We start from the raw sequence: 6,000 nt of genomic DNA, 5'->3' as shown, positions 1-6,000 counted from the left end.
GCTTAAAAAAAACAAATAATTTAGTATATTGAAGTGTTTTTGAATGTTCATTGACTACGAAGAAAATTAAAAAAATTGTATATTTAAAATTCCCATGTTATTCTTATGGAGAATAAATAAACTGTTCTAGTTTTCTTGTTTATAGATATATTTTAATCAAATTTGGCAATTTGGTTTATTTCATACTAAGCTATCAATATTTCAATTGAAAAAACACACCTCAACATCTTCCCCGTAGCAGCAAACCTAACTACTCACTAAAATTAATGTTATTTAAATAGGAAATAAATCTGAAAATTTATAGGGAATATTTTAGTAGAAATCAAGCCGGGTAAATTTAAATTCGCTTAGTATGCAGGTTTGCTGCGACGGGGGTACTTTATATCAAACAGCCCCTTTTTATTAGCATTTTCTCTCATTTTGACTATTCTGGCATTTTCTTTTTCATTCCTTTCTCTTTCTTCCAGCTCAAACTCTAAAAATGCCTATCCCGTTTTGCCCAACTCAAAACCATCCCGTTTTGTCCAACTCTGACACATTTGGAATCAAATATGGCTGCTGCCAGAACTAAGCAGCAAAACTACGAGGTGATCACATAAAGATATTCGGAAATAAACAGCAAACAAAACATAATGCTACCAAAATTGTATTCCTTCCCACACAGACACTATATCAAGAAGATTGTCAATCAAAAACCAACGATTTTGGCCGAAAACTCAGTACAAAACTTTGAAACATCATAACTCTAGCAAACTGAATTCTGGCCTTCCGCGTTCAACTGAGAATGCCAAGATGGCGGCCAAGAGCTAAAACCTATGCTTTCCCGCTAGATTGTAGCACTAGTATCGCTAAAACGTAGGGTATCCCGTTTTGCCCAACCGTCCCGTTTTGTCCAACTCTCCCCTACTGTTTGTAGCGAAAGTAATGTTTGTGTAGCGAAAGTAATGTTTATGTAGCAAAAGTAATGTTTATGTCAGGAAAGGTAGCTGATCACTATTTGTTTTCAGTGTATGGAAATTAGCTATTTTTGAATACAGAGGGATGAAAAAGTAATTTATTTCATTGGTACAGTACGGTATGTTGTTAAGTTCTTTTGGATTTATTGTCTTCAAACAATAGAGGAATTAAATTGGAACAATTGGAGGGTTTAAAAAGTGTAAGTACCTTTTATATTAACCTTTTAAGTACCTTTTAAGTGCATCTTTTCATATTAAATTATATGGTTATAACATTTTTTACTTACATCAGGGCCACTAATACACCGTATTAGGCTAATAAGAAAAATTTAAAACCCTTATAGCTTATTTGAAAGAAAATAATTATATACAACTAAGCAGTAAAATTAGGTTTTGTTTCTAAAATTAATTATGGGTATGTAACTATTTCATGTCATGTGTAGATCATAAGAATACTAATACAGTGTTATTATCTAACGTAAAGGAGAGTTATGCAGCAGGAATACAGCTGTAATTATATTTGAAAGAAATCACTGAACATTAACAGAAATTGCTGAAGTAATGAAAGTAGTTTACCCAGCTTCTTAATGAGCGCCTTTCTTAAACTTTAATTTAACTTTATTGCACAAACTTTATTACAAAAATGGCACAAAGTCATTACATTATAAAAATAATGATAAACCTAAAGCATTCCGGCCGGTTTTCTCCTTCTCAAAATACCTCTTGAGGGTTATGTTTAAACAAACTCAAATAGTAAATAAACGTACTCAATGTGTTTCATTGAATTGAAAAATAAATAACAGCAGTTAAATTATACAGCTGATCAAAATGTAAACAATTATGTTCTTCATAAGGATAACATGGGAACTTTCAAAGCCACTGGGGCAGAGCCCAAGTGACTTTTTTCAAAAATGTAAGGCCAGTTTGCAAATCTACGCGACACGCTCTTTCCAATGAGACGTCAATGGATAAAATCGGTTAAGAAATGGCGGAGGAGTTCAACCGACAAAGTTTCATGTAGCGTATTAATTATATAGATAACATTTTTAACTAACATCAGGGCCACTAATACACCGTACTAGGCTAATAAGAAAAATTTAAAACCCTTATAGCTTATTTGAAAGAAAATAATTATATACAACTAAGCAGTAAAATTAGGTTTTGTTTCTAAAATTAATTATGGGTATGTAACTATTTCAAGTATGTAGATCATAAGAATACTAATACAGTGTTATTATCTAACGTAAAGGGGAGTTTAATATGCAGCAGGAATACAGCTGTAATTATATTCGAAAGAAATCACTGAAAATTAACAGAAATTGCTGAAGTAATGAAAGTAGTTTACCCAGCTTCTTAATGAGCGCCTTTCTTAAACTTTAATTTAACTTTATTGCACAAACTTTATTACAAAAATGGCACACAGTCATTACATTATAAAAATCAAACATTAATGAAATTTCTTTAGTATAACAGTTTTACATTTCTATTCAACCATCATAAATATAACTTGTTGGTTGTTTTTGGAAATTATTTAAATTTTAAATGTTATAGTTGGCGTGAAAAATCTATTTCATAGCGTTTATTTTCTTCAATGATCGGTTTCATTATAATGCTGTTACACAATAGCTTAAAATGTGCTTGACTAAAAACAATACAAACACAGCTTATCAGGGTCCTATTTATTAAATTTAAATCCAAAACACAGTACAAAGGAAAAAAAATCGGATGATGAACAACTGATCAAATACCACAGAGAAAGTCTTAGGTTACATTAAGTCCCAATTTGGAAACGACCACTGATCGAATAGTATAACACACTTTTCCTACAGTCACCCGACAAATATAGTACAGGTAAAACTCACCTAAGAAAACATAAAAATTAGTCCATTCATGAAACTTGCAGGAAACGTAGTAATTACCATTAGGTATTGGAATCTAAAGAGTCCCTAGTGATTGTGGTGGTGGAAGTACCATTTTATGGGGTTTTAAGTTTATGGGGGTAGTGATTTTGAGAAAACTTTTATTTATGGGATCCAAGCAAGTGGAGTGTCGTTTTCTATGTTTCTTAGGATGCTGAATCGAAAAAGAACATAATAAAAGCAATAAAACCGACATTTTATCAGAAAAAGACTAATTTATTAATGAAAAACTAAATATGACAAATTAATTAAGGTAAAATAATCCAGTTAATTAATATCAATCACCTATTACAAAATTGATCATGAGTCTGTGTCACATGTTAAAGTTGTGAGGAAAATTAACCAAGAAACTGGTAGTTACGACTCTTTAAACACCACGTGTCATATTGTTCATCAGCTACTGATGCATCATCACCTTCCATGGAATTGTCAGGGTCTCTAACTCGTTCTTCTCCATCATCGTTTTGACTTAACACTGACAGCTTAGTAGTGGGGATGAGTAGCAGAAACATATTTCAGTTCTGGCGATGATCCTGCAACTTAGGGTCAGGGTGAAGATAATATATAAGACCAAGTATGTAAAACCACCCAGACCCGAATTTTTAAGGACCTTGGTCGCCCGTAATGACGTCATCAATATGGCGCCCGTAAGAGGATGCTGGGTCGCTATGAATTGGTTAATATACCAAAATGCCTGAACCGATTTTAATGAAATTTGGCATACAAGTGCTTGAATACTATATCTAATCCCAGTTTGTCAATGGTCGAGTTTGGTTAGGTCATTTCAAAATGGTGGCCGTTAATAATTAAAATAATTAAACATTGTTTAAAGTTTTGTTTTTTCAACTCTCTCCAGAAATCCGCAGCGATCTTTCATTTTCCTTGCAATCACAGGTTGTGATGCCAATCTCAGCTTTTCATGGAATAGGCAAAATACCCCCACCGCAGCAAACCTGCAGATTAAGTGAGTTTCCATTAGCCTGATTTGTTGATGTTAAATTAAATCCATTTCAATAACATTAAGTTTAGTGTTAACTAGGTTTGCTGCTACGGGGAGGGTAATAAAGTGTGTTTTTTTATTAAAATATGAATAGTTTAAATAAATTCGCCAAGTTTCATCAAAATATAACTATTAACTAGCAAAATAACTAATCAGGGTATTCAAAATAGTTTAGAAAGAAATTCGAAAATTTTACGTTTAGAGGGTCAAAAACATGAGAAAACCCAATTATTACCCTATAAATCCCCCAAAACACCCCGTTCTTATGGACCGATCATGCTGGTTCGCGAACTCGTTCGAGTAAACGTAGATTTACACGTTTTTACAAAATTTCGTCAACATTGGGTAATTTTTGCTTGAGTTATTACTTGATTTGTGCTAACGTTCTTTAAAAAGTACACGTCTAAAGTCATTAACGCTGTTAAAGTTTGATGTTATCTAATATATAAAATTCTCGTGTCACAGTGTTTGTCTGCAAACTCCTCCGGAACGACTTCACCGATCGTTATGGGTTGGAGCTCGTTCGCTGCGCTCACTTGCCTTTAGGTTGGAGTTCGTTCACTACGCTAACTCGCCTCCAGGTTAGCTCGTTCGCTACGCTCACTCGCCTCCAGGTTGAAGTTCGTTCGCTACGCTCACTCACCTTTTGGTTGCAAATTAGCTGTTGTCATAAATTAATGTAAAAGAAATAATAGTGCTGCACCCTGTTGGTAATCCTTGTAACTTTAATGCTATTGAACATCATAGAACAGAACCAACTTGTTTAATTGAAACAGCTGTTAAGATTCATTAATTCCATTTCTAATAAGGTTAACATGGGAAACTCCAGAGCCACTGGGGCGGAGCCCTTTTAAGAATTTTGAAACGGGAAATAGTTTACTTCGGATTCGCATACCTACAGAATTTACACACCAAATTTCATAACGATCGGTGAAGTCGTTCCGGAGGAGTTTGCAGACAAACACTGTGACACGAGAATTTTATATATTAGAAGAAGATAACATCAAACTTTAACAGCGTTAATGACTTTAGACGTGTACTTTTTAAAGAACGTTAGCACAACTCAAGTAATAACTCAAGCAAAAATTACCCAATGTTGACGAAATTTTGTAAAAACGTGTAAATCTACGTTTACTCGAACGAGTTCGCGAACCAGCATGATCGGTCCATAAGAACGGGGTGTTTTGGGGGATTTATAGGGTAATAATTGGGTTTTCTCATGTTTTTGACCCTCTAAACGTAAAATTTTCGAATTTCTTTCTAAACTATTTTGAATACCCTGATTAGTTATTTTGCTAGTTAATAGTTATATTTTGATGAAACTTGGCGAATTTATTTAAACTATTCATATTTTAATAAAAAAACACACTTTATTACCCTCCCCGTAGCAGCAAACCTAGTTAACACTAAACTTAATGTTATTGAAATGGATTTTATTAACATCAACAAATCAGGCTAATGGAAACTCACTTAATCTGCAGGTTTGCTGCGGTGGGGGTATTTTGCCTATTCCATGAAAAGCTGAGATTGGCATCACAACCTGTGATTGCAAGGAAAATGAAAGATCGCTGCGGATTTCTGGAGAGAGTTGAAAAAACAAAACTTTAAACAATGTTTAATTATTTTAATTATTAACGGCCACCATTTTGAAATGACCTAACCAAACTCGACCATTGACAAACTGGGATTAGATATAGTATTCAAGCACTTGTATGCCAAATTTAATTAAAATCGGTTCAGGCATTTTGGTATATTAACCAATTCATAGCGACCCAGCATCCTCTTACGAGCGCCATATTGATGACGTCATTACGGGCGACCAAGGTCCTTAAAAATTCGGGTCTGGGTGGTTTTACATACTTGGTCTTATATATTATCTTCACCCTGACCCTAAGTTGCAGGATCATCGCCAGAACTGAAATATGTTTCTGCTACCCATCCCCACTACTAAGCTGTCAGTGTTAAGTCAAAACGATGATGGAGAAGAACGAGTTAGAGACCCTGACAATTCCATGGAAGGTGATGATGCATCAGTAGCTGATGAACAATATGACACGTGGTGTTTAAAGAGTCGTAACTACCAGTTTCTTGGTTAATTTTCCTCACAACTTTAACATGTGACACA

Source organism: Macrosteles quadrilineatus, unplaced genomic scaffold, assembly GCF_028750875.1.
Source record: "Macrosteles quadrilineatus isolate MER2022 unplaced genomic scaffold, UCM_ALF_1.0 Scaffold_5__1_contigs__length_97177068, whole genome shotgun sequence".
In the NCBI taxonomy this organism is placed as follows: Eukaryota; Metazoa; Arthropoda; class Insecta; order Hemiptera; family Cicadellidae; genus Macrosteles; species Macrosteles quadrilineatus.
This window is presented reverse-complemented; position numbering follows the sequence as displayed.